This window comes from Crotalus tigris, unplaced genomic scaffold (assembly GCF_016545835.1).
Source record: "Crotalus tigris isolate CLP2741 ecotype Arizona unplaced genomic scaffold, ASM1654583v1 scf7180000019802.547583, whole genome shotgun sequence".
Classification (NCBI taxonomy): Eukaryota; Metazoa; Chordata; class Lepidosauria; order Squamata; family Viperidae; genus Crotalus; species Crotalus tigris.
The window spans coordinates 202,757-215,925 of record NW_024097717.1 but is presented as its reverse complement, the minus strand read 5'-3'; the positions used below and the strand labels follow the sequence as shown (position 1 = coordinate 215,925).

Genomic DNA, 13,169 nt, shown 5'->3' with positions numbered 1-13,169 from the left:
ATTGTTCTGTCGGGAAATTTCTCCTTAGTTCTAGGTTGCTTCTCTCTTTGTTTAGTTTCATCCATTGCTTCTTGTCCTGCACTGTGGTGCTTTGGAGAATAGCTTGACTCCCTCTTCTTTGTGACAGCTTCTGAGATATTGGAACACTGCTATCATGTTGCCTCTCGTCTTTCTCTTCATTAAACTAGACTTACCCAATTCCAGGAACTGTTCCTTATATGTTTTAGCCTCCAGCCCTCTAATCATCTTTGTTGTTCTTCTCTGTACTCTTTCTAGAGTTTCAACATCTTTTTTACATCGTGGTGACCAAAACTGGATGCAGTATTCCAAGTGTGGTATTAACACTTCACGTGATCTTGATTCTATCCCTCTGTTAATGCAGTCTAGCAGTGTATTGGCTTTTTTGGCAGCTGCAGCACACTGCTGGCTCATATTTAAGTGATTGTTCACTAGGACTCCGAGGTCCCTATACTATACCTATGCATTTGGTTTTTCTTGCCTAAATGTAGAACCTTTTTCTCAATCAGCCTACTCCACTGGTTTGTTGCTGTAAGAATCAAAATAGAAGAGAGATTGTTAAGTGCAATGTCTTGATTTTCCAAAGGAAATGTGAGCTTTATCAGTTATTACCGTATAATAAATAATCATAACACATCTTAGGAAAAATACAATCAAAATATGTGGCAAGAGGGTGGACTGGATATTTTATTAAGGCCTCCCCAAATCTCAGGAAAAAATATGCTTATTTTCTATATTAGTTAGGTAAAAGAAACAGTATTGTACTGGCATAATCTTGCATCTTTTTAAGAAATAATATATTAGGATTTAAAAAAAAAAAGAACAGATGTAAATACATATAAAATACCTGGTTTACCAAAAACTTGTTTCCTCTTATATTTTAAATTGGATAGGAAATCAGTAGCATAATCCATTTCCTTTTAAGAATGGGGAAAGTAGAAAATTTCATATAAATCCATTTTTATTATCCACCCTGTTTGTATTGCTTGTTTAAAAACAGTATTGAAGCATTATTACTATTAAACTAATACTTTGTGGCAAATAGAAGAAGACAATTGAGGGAGCCCCTAGTTCAGCAGCTTGCATCTTCCTAGTGAGAGGACATATCCTGCAAAGCAGAGAGGGAGTCTGAATTATTCAAAATGAAGGAATAATCTACTCCAGCTGATCAAACCAAAGCTCTCTATAGTGGGATTTTCTACTGGCAATCTGCTTACATTCTCCTATGTGAGCTGCATCCAAAGCAGAGTCACATTTCCATAATGCCACTTCAGACAGAATTCGCAGGTTGAGAGTTTTCCTTGGTCTGTTTGTGCATGTGTATGCATCTCCATATGTATATGATTCTGCTGAAGGGTGCTGAAAATCAGAGAAGAAAATGATCCTGCAGTGTATTGAAAACAATTGGATGTTTGTCGTTCTGAAAGGAAATAACATAAGCAAAAATCATCCAAGAAGAGCCATATTGATGGGTGGCTGAGTTTCCTAACAAATGCTTGTCTCTTCATGGGGGACTACAGATTTCAGATGCTTCATCTATCAAAGTGCTTGACAAAAAGCAAGAAAAGGGAAGTCAGGAATTCCTGTATCTCTTTCACAAGAACACAATTTCATTAAATTTCAGTCTGACAAATCTGACTTGAAGTACAAGAAGTAATTTTAAAAATGTTGACTTTGCTATAAAGGGAACATAGCACAGAATTAAAAGAGTTCATCTGATAATTCCATACAAAACATTGTTAATAATAAATGAAGAAAAAAATATCCAAAAGTTGTATCTAGAAGATTCTGGAAATCTATATTTTGATTTCCAATCATTGAGCTATGCTAGGAATGCAGGTGATAGTATACCCCTTCCACAGAAAATCCAAAGCCAGGGTGAACCAACATTTTCAGCGTGTTTTGAGAGGTTTAGGAAAGTCTTCAAGGACAAAATAATGCACCCATTTCACATCATTAAATTCCATCATGTGCCCAAAATTTGGCCAATAAAGCCAATAAATAGTGCACTTCTTAGCCCCAAAGCAGTTTCTACATGTGTGATCCGATTTGTTTTTCAGTGGCATAATAAGGAAACAAATGAAATAACATTATAGGTTCACATGATTTCTAATACCTGTATCTGCTGATACAAAGGTAGTATCTGTTTACCCCTTTCACACTAGCACTCACTGCGAATGAGAATGAGATCACCGATACACACACACACACACACACACACACACACACACACACACACACACACATATATATATATATATATATATATATATATATATATATATATATATATATAAAATGTGAATATCAGAGATGTATTTCTCAGTCCAAAGTTGGAAAACAGTGTATTAAAATGCATCTCAAAAAAGAGTGCAGTTTTAAAAAGTCCTCCAAAGTTCTCCAGCTCAAATTTCCATCTGAGCTGAAGAATACTTTAATTACATCTATTAATTTTCAAAGGAAGGAGCGCAGCACTCCCTTGCAGCCATAAAATATGAGGTCTTTTCTGCCCCAAAGATCAAGAGGGACAGTCATTCTCCTAGGGCATCTTGGATTTTGCCATTTTACATTAGTTTGTTTCTTTCTAAACATTTTGAAGCAGCAACTTCTCTATGATAGCTTATTTGTCAATACCCTCTATGTTAATACACTACAACAGCAATCATCCACAACTGAGTATGCTGGCTGAGGATAACAGGAATCAGCAGAACTCAGAGAAGATGACAAACAATGAAATTAGGTACTGATAGAAGAAAATATTTGTAGCTCAGAATTGAATTTTGGGGTTCTTGATGCTCTCTAAACCTGGTTGTTTTCTTGCAGATGTTTCATTACCAAACTAGGTAACATCATTAGTGCTAGTAGGAAGTGATCTTACTGGTTTCTTGATTGGGCTCTTGTTCACTATTAGCTTCTTTGGCAGTTCCTTGAACATCAACTAGTAGTCAGAAGACATTATAAAAACTACTTAATTTCATAACACATGGACAGACTTAACCATGGTTTTTAATTGGGAAACTGTGAGCACCCTAGAGAATTTCTGGAAGCCTGACACTCAAATTGGCCATCAGCAGGCACATAGACACAAACAACACATACATACCATTCAAAAGAGACAATCAAAAAGCCAAAAAGAAAACAAAAAGACCCAAACACCTCCTCACCAGCAATCAACCCACAGATGAGCAGAGATTAACACCAAGATTAACATTAGACCAACAGTCAAGAAGCAAATAATACCCCAATCAAGGAACTAGGCTAACAGTAAACAACATTACCTAGTTTGGTAATGAAAATATGCAAGAAAGCAACCAAGCTCAGAGAGCACCAAGAGTCCCTAAAATCAGGTTTCAGGTAGGACTGCCATGTTTTAGGTGATATTTTAATATGCCGTCTGAAAAAGAGAATATTGAAAGGTTACCTATTGTTTGTGATGTTGGGCTGAATCCATTATGGCTTTTAACAAAAATTAAGTTGTAGAAGAAAAGAATTCTTTGTTCAGCTTTAGAACATTCACTTTCATTATGGGATATATAGTGAAGGAGAAATTGCCAGTTGTTTTGTTTTTTAAAGCTATCATTTGTTAAAGCTTAAATTAGAAACATCTGAAATGTAACAGATGTGGTAGTATATAATTTTCTTCATGTGAGCAGATCCAATTCTTAGTGCCCCAGCAGGAGACTTATTAGTTATGCTTTTGCCCTTGGCTCCCGCTTCATGAAGTCAAATCAAAGCAGCAAGATTGTCTAGATTGGAAATGTCAGTTCGAAAGGAGGAGGGGAGAGACAAAAACATTGAAAAGGTGTTAGCAGAAGATAATCTTTGACTATATTCTACTCAAATAATCTTTGAGTATTAATTCAGAGCTTGAATAAACAGTGATTATATGAGCCATCTTTGAGCCAATAACAAACTTGCTTCCAACATATATATTCATTTCAAATCTATATTTCTATAATTCTCTTTGATGAAAACTGAAATTTCTCCAGTAAAAAGCTACCAGTAGATGTGCAATCTACAACATGGAGGGCTTACTTGAAGTCAAATTTTTTTTACTTGAAAGAGAAGGATATTTTCAAGCACAAATGGACTTGAAAATATGACTTCCGGGACTGTAATGTGCTGATTGATTCAATTTGCTGGAGAAGACTCTTGCGAGTCCCCTGGACTGCAAGGCGATCAAACCAGTCAGTCCTAGAGGAGATCAACCCTGACTGCTCTTTAGAAGGCCAGATCCTAAAGCTGAAACTCAAGTACTTTGGTCACCTAATGAGAAGGAAGGACTCACTGGAGAAGAGCCTAATAATGGGAAAGATTGAGGGCAATAGAAGAAGGGGACAACAGAGAATGAGGTGGCTGGATGGAGTCACTGAAGCAGTAGGCGTGAGCTTAAATGGACTCCAGAAGATGGTAGAAGACAGGAAGGCCTGGAGGAACATTTCCATGGGGTCACGATGGGTTGGACATGACTTCGCAACTAACAACAACAACAAATGCCAGGGATGTCAAACTACCAGCCCACGGGCTGGATGCATCATGCCAAAATCGCACCTACCCCATTGCCGGCAATGGGGGGAAAGTCATAATACGTCGCAAAAACTGTGCGCTATGTCCTTCCAACTCCAATTCTGTGAATACAATCTCCAACTAAAACAGCTGTTCCCAATCTTACTCTTCCATTGTGTTGGACTACAATACCTATCATTCCCATAGGTATGTTTGCTGGAATTGATTTTAGGTTCAGACCAAAGCAGTTAGAGAACAGCAAATTTGATAAAATTTAACTGGAACACAGAGATTGGCTTCATGTATTCTGCCAAATCTGTAGATTGGTTTGGTATCACCCAGCCACAGTGGAATGCAGTATTGTAAATGCTATTTCTAGAAAGTTTTCAAAATTGCAAATCAATAACAATCTAATACTCAATTTGATCATCTTGACTTAAACATCTTACCACTGTTCTTAGATACTCTGTGAAATGGTGGAAGAAAATATTTCATCAATCACAGATCTAGTTCCCATTTGAAGATTAAGCTGGAATTTAAGGAAGGCATTTAGAGATGGAGAGGATTGCTAGTCTGATATATTTATTTTTATCTTAATAAGATGATGTTTTTTATATTTTAAAAGAATAGAAGCCATTTCAAAAATCCATTTTGAAAAGCAGAGTAAAAATAAATTAAATAATCAAAAATTGACAAAGGATTTCAGTGAACTAGCACCTGCCACTTTCAAAATTGTTTCAGATCATACTACCCAAGAAAAGAGATGCAGGAAGGAGCAAACAAGTCAATATGGCAGTCACAATCATGTGACTGAAGCGCCATCCCTTCTTAATCATCTTACTTTTTTGAGCATTTTTTGTCAAAAAGATGGAACTATTACTGTCAATAAACTATTATGAATTCATTTTTCTCAAGACTAGGGAAAAGAAATATATTTTGGGCTAGAAAAACTGAATACAGGTAGTCCTCAACTTAGAACAGTTCATTTAGTGACCATTCAAAGTTACAATGGTACTGAAGTGACTTATGACCATTTTTCACATTTACAACTGATGCAGCCTCCCCATGGTCACGTGATAAAAATTCAGTTGCTTGGCAACTGACTCATATTTTAATGGCTGCAGTGTCAATGGGGAAGCCACATTCACTTAACAACCATATTATTCACTTAACAACTGCAGTGATTCACTTAACAACTGTGGTAAAGAAGGTTGTAACATTGGGCAAATTTCACTTAACCACTGACTTGCTTAGCAACAAAAATTCTGGGCTCAGTTGAGGACTACCTTTAATAACTTTCCTTACTGTCCGAGAACTTTTTCCATGATAAAGGAGGAAACTGCAGTCATGATTCTCACATTTCCTTCTCTAATGATTGTCTACTTTTCTAGCCTTGGACATCTTTAGAAAACCATGGTGGAGAGATGAATTGATACCCTATGCTTATCATTTGAATCATCACCCATTTTTATGTATTTTATCTCTTTTTCTCCAGCAGCTGAAGGCAGCAGATTCAAGACTCCCTCCTCTTATTTTTCCTTATAACAGCCACCTTTGTGTGGTAAGTTCAGCAAAGAGAGCAGGAATGACCCCAAAACATCTGGTGACCTTTCCTATCTGGGAATGAAGGTGAAGTGGGGCCTCTGAGATCTACCAGTAGTTCAGCTTCTGAACTAAAGCACCACATTCTCTCACGCACAAAAAGCAGAAACAGCCATGTTAGCTTTGAGGGGAAAAAATTAAGAACCTCAATCTGAAGAAATGGTTAATTAGACTATTTGGATGCTTGAAATCTACATAAGGCCAGTTGCTTAAAAAAAATTAAAAGCAGAGCAAAGCATGGCTGATGTTTAAGACGGCTCTGTGTCAGTTATAGCCTCAGGCAGCAATTGTGTATTTACTGACTCAGGAATAAGTCTCACTCAACTCAATTAAGATGTCATTCTCACTAGAAATGGCCAGGACTGAACCAGATGGCAAATATGTTCTTATCAGATAAGACAAAAACCCCGCAAGTTATGCTCAACTCTTGATGACTACAAAGACCTCTATGTAGTTCTATTCACATCAGTTTGAAGGAAGAGTGCCATTGCCTTGTCCCAGGAATATTGTTTTAAAATTTTCTTTGTAGCCATGTATTTTCTAGTGGTCTAACCAAGAGTAAGTTGCTTAGCTCTGTTTTAGGTCAGCTGGATACTGCCACCAGCTGTATCCTATAAAATACAAAACTGGTGTTATACTTCATTGATCAATCCATCAAGAAAATGAATAATCAGTTGCCAAAGCAATTCTGAGCACCTTACAATTAGATAAAGGCATAAAAAAATAAAGGAACCAAAAGCAAACTATGACAAATACCCAGAAGTGAAAAACAGAAACACAGAATCAAAAAGCCTACCCTAATGTATAGACCATATGTGATGGTGGTCCCCATACATATATGAGCTGCATTCATGTAAAATGTCCTTGTAAGAATATTTTCAGCAAGTTGAATTGACCCTAAATGGTGACAGGAAGCAGAATTCATCAGGAATTATGGCCCCAAAATCAAATTGCTTCTATTCACTGACCATTTCTCAAAAATAGTATGGTTAGTATGCTGACTTAATAGGAAAGGATAAATAGTACTAATAATAATGTTTGCAGAAATGGGTTTATCTAAAAGCTTCAACATCACAGTTATTTTCCACTGTGCCTGCTTTTTCCTGTATTTTGTTTTTGCAATGCAGTAGGTCAGTGGTTCTCAACCTTTTTAATGCCGTGACCCCCAACCGGTCGTAAGTCGAGGACTACCCTACCGGTCATAAGTCGAGGACTTTCCCTGCCCGGGAACACCATACATGCATTGTGCCACCCCCTGCGCCGGCCAAGGCGTAGCTGGCAAGTGGCAGAGACGGAGCAGGCCGACCACCGGCTGGGCCACCAGCTGGCCCAGCCCAAGGGAGGTAAGGCACCCGCCGGGCCCCACGTGCACCAGCAACCCTCCCTGCACCCGCTGGCCTCTCACCTCCCACCCTTGGCCCTCTTTTACTTACATTTTTAGTAGTTGCTCAGCAGGGAGGGGTGGAAACTTCCAGACAGCTTGCCTTCGCTGCAGACAACGTGTAGCACCGTTTGCAGAATGGGACTTTTGGCGGGCTCAGCAGGGCAGAGACAGCCTGGACAATTCCTATTGGCTTTTGAAAGCCAATAGAATTAGACTCTATTCAAGAGAGTCTATTCTATTGGCTTTCAAAAACCAATAGAATAAAAGGGAGTAGCACAGCTAAGGAAAAGGGGAAAATGGCGGACTGCGTTGTTTGGTGACCCCCGTGAAATGGTCATTCGACCCCAAATGGGGTCCCAACCCACAGGTTGAGAACCACTGCAGCAGGTAATGCAGGCTCACCATCATTGCTGAGGAGAAGCAGCTTATTCCAGCCAAGCCCATTGCTAATATTGTCTGAAAAAAGATGAAATTACCACCCTGCCATTGTCTGAATAAAGCTGCCATATATTCATAAACTGTAGCCAGAATTTGCCTAAAGCTTGCTTAGATGTAGAAATAAGGAAAGATTCCTTCCTCCCACAATCATAATTTATCTCAGAATTTTTAATGCTGCAGTCAGGGTATCTCTAACTGAGTCCTAAGATCTGTCCTTAAACTCTATCCTTAAAATCTATCCTCTACATTTTAATATTTTTAAAATGTTGCTTTAATTCAAAATATTACTTTGGGGCTTTATATTAGTCATCTGTGGGAAATATTTGAAAAGTAAAAAAAAAACACCCATTTGATTGATGTCCAAAGTTTGCTTCTTAATTTAACCATTTCTTCTCATTTTGAATATCTGTCTCCTTGAAAATAGACTCACAGATGGTAAGTACCAAACCATTAAAGAATTTGAATTAGTGAAAGAACAATACCAGACATCCTTTCACAAACCAAAGAAGTAGAAAAAGACAGCTAGGATACCTGAGTCTGCAGTTGGTACAGTATGTCACAGATAAATCAAGCTCAGAGAAACCTGAAAGCATTTTGGGAAAAGTGCTGAGAATACTAAGAAGTTTAGCAGACAAGTTATGCAAGACAGCCTTGAATGAACTGAGCATAGCAAGAGAGAGAAAATGAAGAGGGCATATTGACAACTTTCAGATAGAAGAGAAAAGCAATAAAGAGCAAGGAAATGAGTCTGCAGAAAAGCAGAGAAAGATTAAACATAAGGAAGTTTCCAAAACTGTTACTTCATATAATCAACAGACTGAAAAAAAAGAAGAAAAAGGAATTGGAGGTATGTTCAGCATTGTATAGTCAGAAAATTTTCACTATTTTTATAGAAGGGTTTTAATTTAAAGGAAAAAAGAAAAAAGGTACAAAGCAAAAAATGATCATGTTTTAAGTTAGATCAAGAAATCAGAAAAAGATTACAGTTGTGATAATTTCTTTATTTTTTGTTTCCCCTTCTTTTCCTTTCTATTCTTCAATATTATATTACAAGAACTAAACTAAATTAGCTTTCTATGCAGTTTTCATTACGTTTCTCTCTCTCTCTCTCTCTCTCTCTCTCTCTCTCTCTCTCTCTCTCTCTCTCTCTCTCTCTCTGTGTGTGTGTGTGTGTGTGTGTGTGTAGGGTGACACGGTGGCTCATTGGTTAAGATGTTGGGCTTGTTGGCTGGAAAGCCAGCAGCCCAGGTTTGAGACCCAAGCTCCACACAAGGAGAGCTCCCATCCTCGCCTCAGCTCCTGCCAGCCTAGCCGTTTGAAAGCATACAAATGCAAGTAGATAAATACTACTTGGGAAGGTAACAAACTCCATGATGTCATGCTGGCCACATGATTGGCTACATGACTCTATTATCATTATTGTTGTTGTTGTTGTTGTTGTTATCATTATTATCAGCCACGACTAGCAGAGTAAAATCCACAGAGAATTCTTTTTTTGCATACATACATACCTGGGTTTTTTTTTTCCTTGAAAGTGGTCCACAAAGAACGGATTGCCTTCCCTTCTCTCCAAGCAGTCTCATTGTGTTTAGATCTTCACCTGCCAAAGATCCCCAATCATAGGCAGCCATGAGCTAAAATGTACACCATGACATTGCAACAAAAATTCTGCCCTTATGCCAGTAATATTCCAATGTGAGTTCCAAAAAATAGAATGTCTAGCATGATCCCACTATATTTATAGACATCATATTGATAGCCTTCTTGCCAATAAATTTGCTTTTTGAAAAAATTAATTGAAATTGGTAGCCTCAATTTGCAGTTGTAAATTCCAATCTTTATATAGATGCTGTAGGATTTACAAATTATATTTGTGTATAGGAGTAACATTTTCATCTTCAGAGAATTATCTTAAGAGGCAATTATCTCTATTGAGATACTCAAGAGATCTTCACAGTTAAAATAAAGAAGCATACAGGTCTGGGAAAATAAAATATGAAAGAGAGGGAGGGAGGGAGTGAAAGAGAGAGAAAGAGATTGTTAATGTATGATGTGCCACTTTTCACATTTATTCTGTCTATCTACACTCAGCATGTTACCAGTCCTTCACTGTGATCAAGGCAAGTGTGGATTTAACATATGGGAAGGGTACCAAGGGTATAGACGTCAAGGACATCAAGATGATAGCTATAAACGCCTACAGAAAATGTAGCATTAATTCTATGAGATTTATTTCTGAACTCATATAGATATAAAATTCTGTATGTTTGTACATATAAAAATATATTTGTTTGTTTAGCATACAGCTAAAAAGAAAAATGTATCAATTTGGGACAAGGACATTTTGCAATGTTAACTCAGAGCTCTGTCCTATTTATCTACAAGGCCACACATAGTGCAGTCAGCGAAAAGACTATCTGAAAAATTAGAATAGTGGCAACATTGGCCTGGCATACTACTCACATCTATTGTTGGTTTCAGTTAGAAGGACTACCTGTCATTCTTTGAAAGGAGATAATCTGTAGTAACATTACCATCTGCCTAAGCTAAGAAAAACAGGGAATCTCAGTTTAACAATTATTTAAAAAGTGAGTTATCAGTTGCACTGGGAGAGCAGATATGTCCTGCTGTGCTTGTCTAGGCCATCTGTACATAGTGATCTGGTCCAAAGATGTGTTAGTCACATCTTTAGTCAGTTAGTTTGGCTGGACAAGTTTTATAGCACTGGTGAGTTTCCTTCAATTCTTAGTGAAAGATGATTTAAATATTATTTTAAGGACTTAAAAACCATTACTTTAATAAAAGCAGCAAAAGGGTGACTAAAACTTTACTTTTAGAAAGTTACAAATGGACCAAAGGTCCAGATAAATTTTAAATAAGATTTTGGGACTAATTATAAAGAATCCTTCCTGAGGGAAAATGCTTATTGTTTTAAATTCTTTTTTTAAAAAAGATAAGACCTTAAAAATTGGATACCCAAAGGAACTAATAGGAGCTAAAGGTTATAGTTAAAGGTGAAGTCGCCTTATGGTGAGATGGACAGAAAATAAATTAAATAAAACAAGAACACTCAAATTTGATTTCCTAATACAGAATGAAACAAAATATTTTAATATTAGACATATTGAAGGGTATTTTTGAACAACGAACCCAGGATTTATTTTTAAGACTATAGGTAGATTGAAAATGGATTTAAAAACAACAGGCTACAAGAATGACATGGAAAAAATGTTACATTTTACATACAAAAGAAATGACTGATATCTTAATAATTAAAAGAGATATTTTGATTATTAAAAGGTATATACATACCAACAAACCATTTCTTTATATATTTCTTTCCCTTTTCTTCACTATATTCTATTTTTTTTTTGTTTTTACTCTTCTGTATCTTCTATTTTTTTATTCTTTTTAGTTTGCATAAGTTGTTACCATTGTAGTTGTAATTTTTAATATAATTACTATTAAAAAAGAACTAGCATGTTTCTCTCTTTTTCACCATAACTATCACACAGAGCTCTTGCAAGTAAGCTTTTCCTTAGTACAGGAATGTCTAATCCAAACTACCTGTAGGTGGGAAGCAAGGCACAGATGTATATCATTATATCTACCATGCAAACACTTGATCACATAATTATACATGTTATGTTATAATAACAGTTTGAAACCATCCTGAAAAATAAAAACATTTTTTGCATATGGATCCCCAAATAAACTTGGCCAGGGAAACATATCTTAAACTAGTCAATCAGATACCTGGCATTTTTGCCATTATATCACCCACAAATGTGTTCTCTGTTTGAGGTATCATTTTGACTTCTGTTTCAGCTTGCCTGAGGCTAATGCCAAGAGCTAATTCCATGTCCTCTTGGCCAGTGGTGGGATTCAGCCAGTTCGCATCACTTCAGCAGAAATGATAGCTAATTTTTGTTGCCCAGGCCCAGAACGGACTTCCGGAAGCGGCATCCACATAAAAAACTGGTTGTTTACATATTTGAATCCCACCATTGCTCTTGGCCCTATAAAACCAATACTTGTGCTAGGATAATGCCTAATTTGTTTCTTTATCTGATTGCTTCTTTGAATCTTGACCCATATCTCCTTTTGACTAAGAATTTATCTCTTGGATCTGACTGATATTTGCTAATTTAGAACTCATCCATTTCTGTCCTGGATCACATTCTTTCAGCCATTTTGGATAGGCCTGTTCAAGAAACACACTGCAGGGGTTCCAGGTATGACCTTTTATTGTTGTAGAGTTACCATATTAACAGAATCTTGAAAGCCTGTATTTCACTTCTTAAGCAAAATAAGATCATGTCAAGGCTGTACTAAATCTCTATCTCCACTTTCAATTTTCCCAAGGGCTGAGTAACTGTTTTACCTCTTTCACTTTCTCTTAAGGCCAGAGCTAAATTTCTTCCTAAATTCATACATTTGGGGAACATATTAAAGGCAAAGAGTGGGAAAGTTTAAATGACTGAGGTGGCAGCTATGATCTTGAAAAGGAAAATAGCAGCTTTTAGCTTGAGATATCTTCTATCAAACACAGATATAAAGATCAGAAGCTGTGCCTAAGAGGAGTAGAATACTAAGGTTTTTCTAAAGGTTTCATAGAATAAGGTACAGCAGTTGACGTCTAAAATATACCACTTCAGAATTCATTGGACAAGGTCTTTTTGTATGTTGCAGAAGTAAAAGAGAGAAAAAATGACTATGTAAATTGTTGCATGGCAGAGATTTACGGTAGCCTTCTCCCTAATGCATACCGATTCACCCTATGAAAAGATCTTGTTAATTTCAGAATTACATCTCTCAAATTTACATTCTGAAATGTTATAGCCCAGAATTCAACACCTCATCCAACATCAGCCTGGTCTGGTTTAAAGAAGATATTCAAGTGGACTGCATGTTCTTTAGACAATAACGGAAACGAACATATTTTAGAAGTTCCCTATTATAGCTTCTCCCAATAAGAAAATTGTCATAGCAAAAAGCAAACTGGTTTAAAATTTGTTCCCATATTTTGATAATTCATATTGTTGGGAGTGTTGAGTTCTATTTTTTAAAACCAAATGAATGTTAAAAAGTGGAAGCCTCCCAGTGTGATATATAGAGAGGAGTCAAAAGTTTAAGTGACTAAGAGAATAATAGCGTCAGGAAGAGGAGTTCCTACTAGAGTCAGGAACAGAAATGGGGGGGGGGAGACTTCCAAAATGTC

General features: G+C 36.8%; 1 protein-coding gene across 4 annotated transcripts in view; it reads right to left on the bottom strand.

Moving 5' to 3' along the window:
* Nucleotides 1-404: 404 nt before the first annotated feature.
* The window catches only part of YTHDC2 (YTH domain containing 2), a 63,228-nt gene continuing 50,463 nt past the window's right edge, over nt 405-13,169 (bottom strand). Inside the window, exons 32-34 of one of the 4 annotated variants that reach the window (XR_005559306.1) lie at nt 9,460-9,548; nt 1,236-1,438; nt 405-547 (exon numbers count right to left, since the gene is read on the bottom strand). The gene's annotated coding sequence lies outside the window, so the exon portion shown is untranslated. Of the gene's footprint in view, nt 1,439-9,459; nt 9,549-11,500; nt 11,516-13,169 lie in introns of those variants that run through there. The other 3 variants (XR_005559305.1, XR_005559308.1, XR_005559307.1) reach the window with 3 other exon arrangements.